At 49.4% G+C, this 15780-nt stretch overlaps 1 protein-coding gene across 1 annotated transcript in view; it reads left to right on the top strand.

Moving 5' to 3' along the window:
* Positions 1-15780, top strand: part of LOC149852771 (uncharacterized) — a 50602-nt gene that overhangs the window by 25703 nt on the left and 9119 nt on the right. The gene's annotated exons all lie outside the window — the stretch shown is intronic.

The raw sequence follows: 15780 nt of genomic DNA, 5'->3' as shown, positions 1-15780 counted from the left end.
TTATGTCCAAAACTTCATTCTGCAAAAGAGAACTTTAAGCTGCAGAAGTTATTTTCCAAAATAAAAGCCGGATCTTTTCCGTCTCAACATGTCTTTGGTCTCTGCTTTGCAGTGTGTTCATATGGATTTCCCCTGATACCCAGCTTTCACATCCCAAACAATAGAGTTAAAGGGAATTGTTTCATGTGAGAGCATGCTCTTGCATAGCTAGTAGGCCATGTCATGCTCTAAACATCCCCCCCAACTCAAAGCACCATCACTCAGTGTCTTCTGTGATGGGATCCTTTTCGTCCCTGCCCGAGCCTGGGGAAAAGCAGAAGAGAGCCAGTCACTTAATGATTAAATGTTAAAATGGGGCACGGGCAAGGACCCTGGGCACAGACCAATTGTGCTCCAGCAGGGAGCAGTGTCATGCTTGGCTGGCATGGAGCTGATCACAGGGAATTTGTTCTGGTTTGATCTTGCATCAGCCCTGCTCAATAAAGGAGGAGGCAGGGACTGCCATGGTTCGTGGTTGCTGGTACCTCTGCTGTAACACGCAAGAAGCAGCAGGGCTTGGTGAATCCGACGTGAAAAATGCCCAGGGACAGTAATATGAGAGGCAAGGATTTATTTGGGCAATATTTTGTTATTGGACCATCTGCACAGCTGGGATGCAGTTAGACAAGCTTTTGAATGCACACCATTCTTCAGGTCCCTTTTCACACTGTGCTCTAAAAACGACAGCAGTGAAGGGAACATTTGTAATGTGAGGGGAAGATTTGTTTTAGATCTGAGCCCATCCTTTTATAATGGAGAGGTACAAAAAGTGCTGTTGCGCATCACCTCTCAGGACCTTCTGTTGCCGGACTCTGGCCCAAATAACTTCTATTCTGAATAGCTGAAGGCTAGGAGGAGAAAACAAGTAGCATCTAATGTTCCTGTCCTATAAATTATGCTGCCTTAGTTACTTCTGTACCCTCTGACTCGCAGCAGAACGAAGCATGCTTGATCCTGTCTCGACAGGGTTGTGAGGGCTTGATGCCACAGGGGATGTGTCAACAGCAACTTGTGTTGTAAGAGATGGCTACCTCCCACTCGCAACCAAGGTGTTGGGCTGTCACGTGATGCCATCACAACAGCTCTTTGTGGATGTCATCATGTAATTACATCTGTGCAGCTAAGTTGGCTGGTGCTTCCTCGACTGAAAGACAGCACAGCGCAGGTCAACAAACACCCCCCGCCCCCCACTCCCACTTCCCCCTTTGGACCTGGCATCAGCACCCGAATCAGGCAGGTGCAGTCATGTTAGTGCAACACGGTGCAAAAAACCCAAGGTCACAGCTGCAGCCCTGGAAAAGACCTGTGTAGAAATGTTGAACTTCATCAGTAGCCGCTTAAAATGATCTTGTCTCTGCTGGGGGAGTGGTCCCTCTAGACTAGTTCAGCACGCCCTGTCCTATGGACCCTTAAACCCACCTTACCCACAGGTGAGAGAGAAAGGTGGGTGGGTGTCCAAGTGACTTTCATTACAACTCTGAGCAAAGACATCATGACCTTTTTTTTTGCCTAATGCCAAAAGGTAGGGATCTGTGTAAGAAATTGTAAGTGACATCATCATATCTACAGAGGCATCTAAATAAATCTTTGGAGATTAGTGCCCATAGATAACTTCTGTTCCAGCCTGGCTTGGAGTTGTGTGGTTGAAGGCTGGACCTGTCCGCCCTGTTTTACATTTGTATTTTAATGCAGCCAGACATGCAGACTGCATTTGGTTCTGGGCTGCTGCGCAAATCAAAGGACAGCCAATCCCCAGATGGTTTGGTTGGGGAGTGGGGAGGGGGCAGGAAGAAATGGGGATTATGCTGCAATTACGCTGCCAATTGGCAGGGGGCAGGTAAGTCTGAGTGTAGCTGTACAATAATAAATAGTCCTTTACGTGTCTCAAATGCCTTCTCTGTCTGAGAATTTCAAAGCCCACTACCAGAAAGCATGACTAGGCCTCGGCAGCCCATTTCAAAGGCTGCTGCGTTTTTGTCTCAGCTGTGCAGACAGGGAAGCTGAGCAGACAGCAACGGCTTTCCCTTGCCCGTGTTAACGCTGCAGTCCAGCAACAGAGTGGAACCAGATGTCTGTCTGGCGTCTGGTAGGTGAATGTGGGGCTGGTATTTCACCCTGTGCTTTGCACCACAATGTCTCCTCTGTTCCATATAATCTGTTTCTGGGACAGACCCTCAGTGGGGATAAAGAGAGACTGTGTTGTTATAACACACAAACTTCACAGGTGAAATCAGGGGTCCATTGCACCAGGTACTGTAGAGGTACCGAGCAAGCTGCCCCTGCAGAGGCAAAGTAACCACCTGCCATGGGAATCTCCTTCGTTAGAGGTTGTCAAGAAGAGGACGAGTGGCATCTGGGACAGTTTCGGAAAAGCCCAGCTTGCTTCAGTGCAGGGGGCGGATTAATTGATCCAAGATCCCCTCCAGCCCTAGTATTGTATGACTGAGCACTTGAATTGCAACCTGGCATGGAAACGGGGAAGCCCCATGGTGATGCTGGGCAGAGCATGTTCCAGATGCTCCTGTTTTGTGGCTTTTCCCAGCCATGACGAATCAGGACTGAGCCACAGCTAGGGCCAGAGCCGTGTTCGCTGCGGGGCCGACCGTAGAGATTTGTAGCGTTACTCCAAATGCAGCTGAGTTGGCAGGACTCGACCCTGGGGCAGCAACAGAGACAGAAAAGTTGACTGTGGCTTGGAAGAGCTAGCAATGCCGTTCCCAGAAGCAGAAGCGAAGCTTACAGTGGCGCATGCTCTAGCGCCTGGGAGAAGCTTTCCCACAGAGCCCCTGACTCAAGTGCCCCTACCCCAGCATCTCCACCCCAACCTTTCTGCAGCTGCCAAGCCCTCCCATGGGTCCTGGAGAAGGACCAGACAGGCAGTCCATACAAAGCAAACCCCAGGGCCACTTGCAGGTAGTCTGTATACACTATGATCTTTTCCTGTCCAAGCCAAGTCACCCAATAGATAGCGCCGCGCCTTGCAGGGCCGGTCCATACGGTAGGGCAGCCCTCTTCCATTCAGGGCCAGTGTCAACAGGGTAGCAGCTCCGTGCCATTCAGAGCCAGGCAACATAGAGCAGGAGTAATCACCCCCTCTGCCGTTTAGCAGTCACCCATATACAGCTTAGCAGCCAACCATCACACAACCTCAGCCCGTGCGCTGCAGATCCGTGCACTCCCACTCCCAGCCGGCCCAGGCGTGCACAACAGCTGCCACCTTTCCCTGTCTCGGGGTCTGCTGCCATCTTCTGGCCTTGCCCAGCCCCAAGTGAGTCATTTCCATTCTTTCCCTCACTCCTTTTTCCCCCCATTTGTCCTTTCCCTTCACCCGCCCACCCACCGGGGCTGAGCGCACAGGATGAGTAAGGATGACTAGAAAGGGCCTGAGGTGGCTCCTCCTCTCTCCCCCGGGGTAAATCAGGAGTACCCCTAGCCACCGTTTCAGTGACTCCAATGGAAAAGCAGCAACAGCAAAATTAGAAGCACGAGGTTCACTCCCAGCTTCCCAGTCTCGGGAAGCGTCTGAATTGTCGCTCATGCAATGCGTTGACCTTTGAGTCCTCTAACCCGGCACTGCCCAACTGGTGGCCCATGGACCACATCCAAGCCCGAGGTGTTAACGTGCAGCCTGCTGTGGTCCCCAGCCACCCAGGGGCTGGACAACCCCCTCTAACCTTTCAGTGTCTTCAGGGTGACTGGCCTCAGGCACAAAGCGCTACCCGGCTGCTGGCTGCCCAGCCCAGGCACAGTGGAAGAGCTGGGGCAAGCACTCGGTTCCCACCTGCAGGCGAATCCCACCCCTTGAGGCTGGGCTCAGGGGAAACAGAGGCAGCCCCAGGGCTGTGGGGATGGAGGGAAACAGGAAAGCTCAGGAGGAGACTTCCATGCTCTTGCCCAAGCCCCTTCCCTGCGTCACGGACAACTGGGAGGATTGAGACGGGGCCGTGCAACCGCTCGAGGTGCTTCTGGTGTCCTGGAGCAGAGAGAGGAGAGGAGAGGAGCTGTGTCCCACATGCCACACTGGGGGCCCTCCTTTTCGAGTCTCAAGTATACTAACACATCCCAGTGTGCTATTGCAACAAGGTAACACTGGTGACACGCGCAGCTTGCACGCCGCTATAACCCCCAGTCCTGTTCTGCAGCATTGCAGCTTTGCCAGTTAATCCCCGGTTCGTATCTGTGCAGGTGATCGTGTGATGCTTGGCAGGGTCCTTCCAGAACTCCTCTTTATTTCAGACTTATTTTCCAGTTGCATTTTGAATCCTAGCCCTGCCCTCTGCATCAGGGGGGCAGCAACACTGTACTGACGTTGCCTGCAGCTTGTAACCCAGTCACACCGCAGGCTGCTGATCCCCTCCTGCCATCCAGCTGTCCCTGCTCTGTGCAGATGGCTAATTTGGCAGAGACCATAAGCAGAGGCTGCTGTGAAGGGGGAGAGAGAGCAGCCTTTGCAATTCAGACTCACCATGCTTTTCAGCAGCACCTTTTCCAGCGGGGGCTGCATTATGGGGGTGAGAAAGCAGCCTTCTGCACAAAACAAGGCCACGCGGGTGGCTGGAAGAGATTGGTGGTCTATAGAAGTGGCTGGGTCAGAAGCTATGGTTTTAATCAAAACTGACCCTGATCTAAGGGACATTGGATCATTGCTCTTTGCTTTTTCTTCTTCTTCTTCATAGCTTTGTATTTCTCTTTGTTTTCTTTTGCTTTCCCAGTCCTTCCTCTCAAACCCTCCAGAAGTTCACCGCATGCCTCCAGGGGTACGTACACAGCAGTTTGAGAAACAGTGCCCTAGGCCAACCAGCTCTCATCTGGCACCATGTACTGAGCTGTGCTGCTGCTGCAGCCATGACTAGGGAGCAAACTAAAGTTTCATTTCCTTCAGAGAACAACATGCTTCACTCAGCTTCACACTTTGCTTTTAATGATGGTTTTCCTGTTTCATAGCTGTAAAAATAGTGTATGCCTATATGCATGCATATAAGCTCATTCATTGCATCATATGCGTGCACAGAAGCTCATTCAGTGCACTGTGAGCCATCGTGTTATGTAACCTGGGGCTATTTCCACTCCAGATCTCTTCCCTGGACCAAGGAAAAGAGAAAGGCAGCTTGGAGGCAAAAAAGAGAGAGAGAGAGACCCTAAGAGGCATCAGCATACGGAGAAGTATGGGCCAGTGAAGGGAACAGGTGTGATTTTGACTGAAGCCCCAGGTGCTTCCTCCATTTCTATCCCATCTCACTCAGGTTGGGATGGTGCTAGCAGAGGGGGCATCCTCACAGCTTCCCTTTCCACCTGAATAACATGCCAATACGCCTCTCCCCCCACCATCCTTCCTGTGGGTACAAAAGCTAAGCAGAAGCAGAGCCTGCCACACGGCTCTGGGGAACGTGGCATCAAATTGGAGGTGGTACTATTACTACTACTTCCACTCTTGCCTTCTGAGTATCGCTTCCTCCCTCTGATATAACGAATGATTGAGGTATGAGCCTGAGACTGTTATTTCAACAGACAGCGGGGCTACGGATATAGCACCTGCTGCTGGAAGTGAAAGCCCATGGGTTGCTTTGGGGAGACGCCAGAGGGAAAGCTTCCCAGAGTCCTGAGCAAGTGGCATCAGGCAGTGAGGAAAAAAACCCTGGCGGAGGAGCGTGCAAAGCAAAACTTCTGTTGCTTTTGGGAGAGGAACAAAACAGCCATAAACTCAGAGAAATGAGGCTGGAAAGGACTTCCAGAAGTCCCCGAATCCATCCCTAATAAAGTTAAAACTCACCAACCACCTGTTTAGCCTGCTCTTCAAAGCTTCCAATGTCAGAGAGTCCACAGATATTCTAGGTAAAGTGTTACACCCTTGCCGTTAGGAAGTTCTTCCTAGTATCTAACCTAAATCTTCTTTATTTCAGCATAAGCCTCTTACTTGCCTCTTACTTGCCCTGTCCCCTGTGGACACAGAGCACAACTTATCACCACCCTTTGTACAACAATCTGTTTTGATCAGGACAAAAAGCACTGAAAAACAAAGGCATCTTCAGTAACCCAAATGAGGGGAAGTGTGTTGCCTTAAAATCTTTCTTTTGGGAAATGCTCGTGTATCCCGCTTTGGATGACTTACTTCATGGACATCCATGCTGCCTCAAGACAGAGAATATGAATGAAACAGGGTACTATGATCTAAACGCAACCTCTGCTTTGCTTTTTTTTGCATGTCAAGAGTTAAACGCGTACAGTGGCTAACATTAACCTTCATTTTGCAATGTTGATGTGCCAGACCTCTTCTGATCTGCCCCAGAGCTCATGCTGGCTAAAAGCAGAGGGCATTAGTGAAATGGTGTCATACATTATATTGTTTCTTGACTTCTGTATGCGTCACTTCAGTGAGTAGTACCTGTCTTGAAAACAACTCCATTTAAGCATCCATGGTGCTGTTACCATAGGTGTAGCGATGTGGCCTCGCTCAGGTAAAGGGAAACACAGACACAACACAACAGTGCAATAAGGCTGGAGAGCAGGAAGAACCCAGCAAAATCATAGTGGCTCTGTGTTAACATATAAAGACTGTGGGTTTTTTTATCTTCTCTGGTATGGCTATCATTTTGGGTAGGGATATGTGAAAGTCCAGGGGGTACAGAGAGTCTCTGAAAATACGGTGGTGTCTTTACGGCACCTTCAGTTCAGGAGATTCATGGGTGTACGGGACATTAATGCCCACACATTTGGGCATTAACTATGTACTTTTGAGGATCTGGTGGAAGATCTGTAGGAGCTTTCTTTCCCATAAGGCTTTACAAAATACTATGCAATACTTTCCCAAAGCAGGCCCCTCCATGGTCTGGGTCTCCCCTTTTGGTATAGTTGGATCATAGGGGCTGAGATTCGATCAGCCCCTGGGTTTCCATGACTGCTTCATCCTCCAGGTCCAGAACCAGATGGGTAGGTACAGTACTGCCATTCTCTTGCTGGGTAGGTTTTCTTCATTGGTGTCTATACAATGCAGTGGTTCAACAGCGGCATTTCTCCCAAATAAAATAGTTCCATTCCTCCAAGTAGGTCTCCCAGAGGTTGTCTTTCATTTGTCCTTCCCATGCATATAACCCACCTGACCTTCCTAGCCATCACCGAAATGTTGGCTCTGCCTCTCCTCAGTGAAATCACCCCAGTGCAGCTGGAAACATGGGAGTGAGCAGCACTCGGAAACAGTGCCCCAGCAGAGAATCTGAAAGAAGGGAGCAGACCATGGGCGACTGGTGCCCCCGAGTCTGGGGGGGCACCAGATTGCTGACGGAGGAGTGAGCGGGGGCCCCCCAGCAGCCGATCACTGGGCCAGTAGACTTCTGGTTTTGTGGCTGGCGCTTCTGGGGGGTGCGCGGCTGATCTCAGGGGGTGCATGTGCACCCGCACGCACCCCCAGTGTGTCGCCAGTGGAGCAGGCATTACCGGCAGAAAAGGTTCAGAGAAGAGCTACCAAATGAATTAGATGCCTGGAAAACCTCCCTCACAGTGCGAGGTTTAGAGCGCCCAGCCTAATGAGTTTATTCAATAGAGGTGACTTGATCAAAGTGCGTAAGAACTAATTAGGGAAGAGATTATAGACAGTGAAGAACCTTTTATTCTAGCCCAAGGAGGCAGAATAATGCAACAATCGGTGGCCAACGCTAGAAAAATTCAGACAAAAAATAGGACGAGAATCTTGACATCATAACTGAGCACCGGACCACATCCTCAAGGCCGTGAAGGATTTCCATCATGTGATGTACTTAACTCACAGCAGTATAGCTTTCTAAATGCCATGCTATAGCTCAGTGGTTCTCAACCTTTTTATCCCCGAGGCACCCCTCATTAGTCTAACGACAGCCCTCAAAAAATGCCAACTCTTAGCTTTCACTCATTTTTTTTGACTTCATCAAAATAATAGATCAATTCTTCAGCAATTCTCCCACTGCCTCTAACAGCCCCCGCATTGGCCACCCTGCACCCTGAGCAGCATGCTGTGCCACAGGAGCATGGCCCAACACGGGACTGCAGGGCCACACTTTTCAGTCCAGCTCATTCTCAACTACTCCCATGCTCCTGGGGCTGGGAGGAAGACCTCTAAGGACAGGCGGCTCGGGGCCATGCTCACCCTCTCAGGTACGAAGGAGGGGGCAGAAAGTGGCAGATGAGGTCCTACTCCCCCTACCCTTACCTAGCACCTAGATTCCATATTATTTAGTCATACATTTCTCCTCCCTTGCTTGCTCCGAGGGCCTTATGGCTTAGAGCAAGCAAAACTTGGGGGCATCCGAACCCCAAGACTCTGGGCTTGGGCCTGCAAGTAGGACGCCCACCAAAAGTTTTGGAAACATCTGAAGCCCCAGGTGTGGGTAGAGGATGTTTGCTGGAAATAGGGCCACTTGTGGTTCTGGACTCTTGGATTTGGAATTAGTTTGGGCTATTTTGACCTCAGAGACAAATTATATATATATAAGCCGACCCACTGGACAGCCAAGAGAAGGAGATACGTGGCTCCTGAATGAAGGTTGCAAATCAGAGGTTCATAAAGATGGGGAGCAGTGGGTTCCAGCCTAGACCTTTGCTCACAATTGACAGAAACTCTCTCTTTGATCCAGTGAATATGAATGCAAGGTTCAGTGGAACGACTTCAAGATAAAGCTTGGAGAAAGGCTCAGGCAATGCCTACCTAGCCTGCAGCTTGGTGGCCTCCTGAGATGCAGGAATGCTGGCTCAAGCCTGTTCTGTGCAAGGAGGGACCGGGTCCTGTGGGCACGGGGTTTGTGTGGCCCACTGGAGTCTGATGGGTGTCTCTCAGAGTGCTCTGCCAGTAGCCCAGGATGGGACTCAATTTGTGGGATTGAGCCCTATGTTGGGTGCATGCATTTCAGCTGAGCCCTGTGCCCAAGGGGCATGTGTGGCATACCAGTGTCCTGTTGGTAGTGAGTGCAAGGCTGGATGTGTATCCTTGGCCTTCCTAGCTGGAAGTAGCAGGCCTTGTGGGTTTGAAGCTTTGAGAGGTGGTGGAATCTGCATTCTTGGAGGTTTTCAGGACCCATCTTGACAAAGCCCTGGCTGGGATAACCTAGCTGGGACTGGTCCTGCTTTGAGCAGTGGGTTGGACTAGATGACCTCTTGAGGTCCCTTCCAACTGTAATTTTCTATGATGCGATGACCTAGAACCCAGGTCTCCCACCCACTGCTTGTGTGCACTAACAAGGGAGCTATTGGGTTACACGGTGGAAAGAGGCTCTGCTACTGCCAGTTGTGTTCTTCGACATGTTGGGATTTATGATCCTATTTTTCTACACAGAAGCACCAGGAATGTCGTAAATGAGATTGGTATCCAGGTTGTAGCCATATTGGTCTAGAGGAAAAGGTAATCAGGACTCATAGTCAAGATGATATCTTTTATTAGACCACCACGATTTTTGCAAAAAATTTCTTTAATTGCAAGCCTTTGGGGTGTTTGTGTCCAAAAGCTTGCAGTTAAATTTTTTTTTTTTTTTTTTTTTTGCAAAAATCTAGTTGGTCTAATAAAAGATATCATCTCGACTATGAGTCCTGATTGCCGTAAATGTGATTGGACATCTCTGTCAAGGATATTTTCATTCCCTTCCCTACCTGTGACCCTGAGAAGGGAGAGAACAGCTGAATTGTCTATCTTTGCTATTGTTTTCTATTTCTTTTATGAATAACTTTCTCCTTCTACCTTCAAGGCAATGATAACTCCATACCATTTCAGGATAGTTAATCTGTTTTTAAAGGAATTTTGCACAGGGTCTTGCCTTCTACAAGGCGCCATACAGTTCAAGGGGAAGGGAATAAAGGGATATTGGAAATAATCCCGTCAGAAGTGGATTAACCATGCCATGCTGAACCATTCAAGATTGTACCAGCAATCAGAATGTATTAATTTCTAATCCCTTGTTGGGTCTAAGAGGGTACCTTCTGTATACCACCATTCCTTAATACTGGAGCAAATAATTTGATTTTCATATTTTGTGGGGGAGGGGAAGTTGATCACTGGTTTCATGATGTCTCCTTGGCCTCAGCTGGGCTAAGAGCTTCAGGCAATCATATTCCTCTGGAACTGAGACTTACAGTATTAATATCATGAATCATTCAGTAAGTGGAAGGGGGAAATGATGATACACTTTGAAAGAAGTTAGTCAAATATTTATTAAGCAAGAGATAAAATGAGGAAAAATATTAAAAGATTTACACAATCTGGCTGTCAAGTCAAAAAAGGAAAAATGGGAATATTTTTAGAGGAATCGTGGCTGTTTAGAAGAAGCAAAAATAAGCAGTATGTATACTGAAAATGTTCGTTGATAAATACATTGGGTAAAAATAGGTGGTTCTACATAAAAATCCAAAAATGCATAAATGGACAAATCAGGAATTATACAATCATATTTTATTGCTGAAGAGAAAAGGGGGCAAGGTGGAAAAGGATTATATCTGCATTATATTAGAGAATTATGTAGAAGAGCAGCAGAAGTAGAGGGGATTTTATTCACAAATATGACAGTAAAAAAAAATGACTTTAATGTTGCAAAATCCTGCACTCAGAATTGAGCAGTGCCAGACTCATGTTGTCACTGCTGTGAAATTCAAAAGGACCCCACAGGTAGAAAACAGTATTTCTTAAATGGATATGCACAGTGGCGACACATAGCGGGTGCACGGGGGTGCGAGCGCTTCCCGGGCAATGGGAGCGCCAGATGAAGTGCCGCAGCCACTTCCCAGGTGGCGAAATTGGCCATGGGGGACCACCCCCTCCCAGTCTCTGACTGGTCACTGGGGGGGCATGTGCCCCCCCGACTAAGGTGGCACCAGTCACCCATGGACATGTACCTTCTCCCCTGCCCTTACTCCTTTTCCCTTAACATCTGTCTTATTTTTCCCAGTCTGCTTCCTGACAGTCCATCTCCAGAAGCACAAAGTGTGCAGGGGCCTGTTCATGGTCCCCTGGAAACGTCTCCCTCCCCTGTCTCTCCTGGCTTCCCTAAGCTGGCCTTTGGAGGAGTTTCCAGGCAAAGCCAAGCAGTGACTACTTATTAGCACAAATGTGACCCCTCTTTCAGACACGTTCCCAACCATGGAACAGGTCCCTAGGGACTACCAGATCTGAGGCTCCCAGGGCCACGTGTGCAGAGTCCCTGTCCTGCCTGTCTTAAGCACTTTCCCAAGGCCTCTCTTGATCACCTGGAGTCTCTAGCAAAAGAGTTGGTGTGGGGCTGGGTCCTGACCCTGGAGGCAGGGGACTTTGGGGCAGAGACAGGGCTGAGATCTGTCCCGGGGCAGGACTTGGAGCCCTGGCTGGGATGATCTAATTGGGGCTGGTCCTGCTTTGAGCAGGGGGTTGGACTAGATGTGAGCTTCTGAGGTCCCTTCAACCCTAACTTCCTATGAGTCTATTCCCACCATGCTTCTGGGACCCAGGACCCTAGAGTTGGGGAGATTATTGACTCTGTCTCAGTGGTGATGATAATAAATATTGCACTTAGCACTGCTTAAGGCTTGGCAGTTCTGCAGAGATGCCATGGGAACTGGTTCATTTGCCATCATGGGAAGGAAAAAAATAACTTCTTTAAATGTCTTTCTTTGCTAGACATCTGCCCTACCATGAAGGATTCCTTTCTCCCTGCGCCAGTGATATAGCTACAGCCAGCAAGTGTGCCTGGATTGGACTATCTTCAAGAGAAATGGGAACAAGTGGGTGGCAGATTATTCTGAGAGCTCTATATTTTGTTCAAAATGCCTAGAATTTGGTGACTTTGCCAATATATGCAGTGCTGTTGGAGAGGACGGAGGTGTGTTTTCCAGAGGAAGGAGTCTAGTATGTTCTGTCCATGTGATGACTAAATGTAGCTGGGACTTTATGGGGTTTTTTTTGCGTACCCAAAATCTTGGAATTTTATATTTGAAACTTCACAGTTAAAAGCACTGGATGAGAGAGGGATAAGCTGAAAGCCTGACACCCTTCTTCTATTTGACCAGCAACTGTTATTATAAGCATCAAAGTTAGACAGAGGTACATTTATGGGGCACAGGAGGAATTTGATGGGCATATTTCTTTTTTTAAACAAAAAGCAAATCATCCTGGCCACCAACTCCCCCTCTCTCTGGTGTACAAAACACTGAGCATCAAACTAATCAGGTCTGTAGTTGTTACAGAAAGAATAAGGCAGAGAATGAGCATTATCTCAGACATTTGGAATAATCTTTTCTCAGACCGTTAGCTGCCGAATGAGCAGAGGGATGGGGCAGCTATATTGTAAGCAGCCTATCTGATACCCCAGGGGGAAGGGCCTGGGGATAAGGAGCTGATAAAGGGCTGAACTGGGACACTGTCATTTGCATTCTGGAAGAGCCGGCAGGTAAAGGCTGAATAGCTCCATGTAAACTGGGGGGAGGAGGATAGGTGGGATATTAAAGCTCCTTTCTCATCCCCCGGTCCTTTCCCTTGCATTGGTAGCTCCCCCCTAACCACCTCATTCGATCCCCCCTACCCTACAGAACCTGATGGAAGTGAAGGAGCTCAGGAAAGCTTATGCTCTCTCTATATCTTAGTCTACCAAGGTGCATATCTACCCTGCCTTACCTGGCAGGGAAGATCCCCTTCTCAGCCTTGAATGACTTGGTGTTAGAGGGTGAAGGCCTGTCCCTTGCACTGCGGGCAGGCTGATCCCGGCCGCAAAAGTCTACAAATGCCTCCAAATGCAAGGATCTGGGCTGCACAAGTTACGGTGAGGAGGGATTGCTCTTTTTGCTCCTTCAGCATTTTGTGTAAGGGCCAGTGAGACCAGGGTGCATCTGAAGTCCAAGGCCTCCAGGCTAGGGGCTTGCATGCAGGATGCCTGCCATGGATTTGGAAGCATCTGAAGCCCCAGGCAGAAGAGTCTGGGAGGAAGGATCCTTGCTGGTGGTAGCACCACACAGACTTGAACAACCGCACGGTTGATAGGATTCATAATTGATTTGGTTGATTTGGCCTGAAACACATTTAAAAAAAAAGAAAGAAAGAAATCTACCTTTCCTTCCCCTAACAATCAATAGAATCAAAAAGAGCCAATTTGGAACGACCAGACCTTCCCCCAGGGCCATGCTCTGCCTTGAAAGCTCATGCTGGCTGGGTAAAGGGAAATCAGGCCACCTGAGAGCATTTCCGTGTCTTGGTAATGTACTATCTGCCTGCAGATGTCCTTCAGGGGAGAAAAAGCAAAAGACTTGAGGAGGCTGGAAAGAAAGGTGAGGACGGGCGGGTTCGAGGCATGCAAAGTGTAGCATGCTCTGCCACAAGGAGCCTGGGAGGGGATTTGGGCAGCATATGTGATCCCTGGCATGTGGTAGAGGGAAATACATTCAGGCAGAAGCCCTGCTATCATAGGGAAAGGTGTGTACTTAAGGGACAGACTGAGTCTATGGGGACAGGGGAAATGGCTATTTCATGTCCTTTTAATCTAGAAAGCAGAGTCCAGTAACATTAAAGGCTCTATTGATCAGGAGAGGACTTTTTAATCTGTTTCAGCTGTACATTTCTGGAGTCCAGGGGCTACAGAGTTAGGGAATACACTTACACAACTGTAACCATCCTCCTGGGGTCATGACCAAAGATGCCCATAACACACCCACACAAATCAGAGTGCAGGACCATAGCAGGACATCATCTAAAGCAGGGGTCGGGAACATTTTGGGGCAGAGTGCCAAAAACACCCCCAATTTCAACCTGTAAGAGGTTGGCGTGCCAGGGGAAGATGGTGTGGGAGCCATGAGGGGCCTGATCCTTGTTGTCTACCCCTACCCCCTTCTCCACCATTCACCCAGAGGCACACATGCCAAGTAAAATCCTTTTGCTGAGGCTAAACAGGTTCAGGTCCCTCAGCCTCTCCTCATAGGGCCTGCCCTGTTGCCCTCCAACCAAGTGGGTGGCCCTCCTTTGAACCCTCTCAAGGCTGGCCACATCCCTCTTGAAGTGCGGCGCCCAGAACTGGACGCAGTGCTCCAGCTGTGGCCTGACCAGTGTTGCATAGAGGGGGAGTTTCACCTCTCTGGACCGGCTTGAGCTGCATCTGTGGATGCACGACAAGGTGCGGTTGGCTTTGCTGGCTGCGGTCTGGCATTGGCAGCTCATGTTCATCTTGGACTCACTAATGATCCAAGATCCCTTTCCGTCTCTGTGCTCACAAGGGGGGAGCTCCCCAGCCTGTATGTGTGCTGTGGAGTCCTCCCCAGGTGCAGCACCCTGCATTTATCTACGTTGAAGCCCATCCTGTTACCATCCACCCACTTCTGTAGTCTGTCTAAATCTAAATCTAATTGCAGCCTCTCTCTCCCTTCGAGTGTGCCTACCTCTCCCCACATCTTGGTGTCATCGACAAACTTGGGCAACGTGTTTTCCACCCCTTCGTCCAAGTCGCTGATGAAGATGTTGAACAGTGTAGGCCCCAAGACCGAGCCCTGGGGGACCCCACTATTCACATCCCGCCAAGTCGAGTACGACCCGTCCACCCCCACTCTCTGGGTGCGCCCCATCAGCCAATTTTTGACCCATCCAACTGTGTAGGCATCAATGCCACAGTCACTCAATTTATTAATGAGAATGGGGTGAGAGAGTGTCAAAGGCCTTCTTAGAGTCCAGAAAGACTACGTCCACAGCGACACCATCATCCAGGGGTTTAGTTACCTGGTCATAAAAGGCCATCAGGTTGGTCTGGCAGGACCTGCCTTTGATGAACCCATGTTGATTTCCCCTGGGCATGATCTCCCCTGCCGGCCCCCCACATATGTGATCCTTGATAATTTTTCAAGGATTTTGCCCAAGACCGATGTGAGGCTTATGGGACTGTAGTTTCCTGGGTCCTCCTTTCTCCCTTTCTTATAAATGGGGACCACATTAGCTAGTTTCCAATCTCCGGGCACCTGACTCATGGACCATGATTGCTCATACAGCTGGGCCAAGGGCACAGCAATGACCCCGCCAGCTCTCTCAACACCCTTGTGTGGAGGGCATCAGGGCCCTCAGATTTGAAAACATCCAGCCCTTCCAGAAGATCCCTAACTACATCTGCGCAGACCCAAGGCCTGGCAGTACTATCCCCAGGACTGCCCCTACCTGTGGTGATATCTGTGGTGGGTTTGCTGATACCTGTGGTTGATTTGGTGATATCGCTTATGGGAGCAACTATAGAGCTGGGAGAGATGTTAGACAAGTTCTTGGGCCTTTTCTCACTTAGAAATAAAAGCAAGGGTTTTTATGCTTGAAAGCTTATCCAGCGTTTCTCACAACTCTTGGGCATTAGAGGGTCAGTACACACACCCACAGGAGGCTTCAAATGCCTCTACACAAATGCTCGTAGTATGGGCAACAAGCAGGAGGAACTCACCCTCCTGCTGGCTGACACCAGCCCGGACATAGTGGGGATTACGGAAACATGGTGGGATGAAACGCATGATTGGGTGGTCAATGTCAAGGGCTATAGGCTGTACAGGAGGGACAGGATAGGAAAGAGGGGTGGGGGCGTGGCCCTCTATATTAAGGAGGAATACACATCCTCGATAATTAGCAAGGAGTCAGCGGAGGGGCACTCTGAGGTGCTTTGGGTTAGAGTACAAGGCAGTCGAGGGGAAAGGGACTTAACGGTGGGGGTCTACTACAGACCTCCCAACCAGGGGGAAGAGCTTGACCACGAATTCTTGGGTCAGCTCACAGAGGTGGTGAAGCCTAAGGATGTGGTAGTCATGGGGGAC

Source organism: Crocodylus siamensis, chromosome 15 (genome assembly GCF_052110815.1).
Source record: "Crocodylus siamensis isolate JL-2025a chromosome 15, ASM5211081v1, whole genome shotgun sequence".
Lineage (NCBI taxonomy): Eukaryota > Metazoa > Chordata > Crocodylia > Crocodylidae > Crocodylus > Crocodylus siamensis.
Note: the sequence above shows the minus strand (reverse complement) of the source record. Positions and strands in the feature narration are given on the sequence as shown.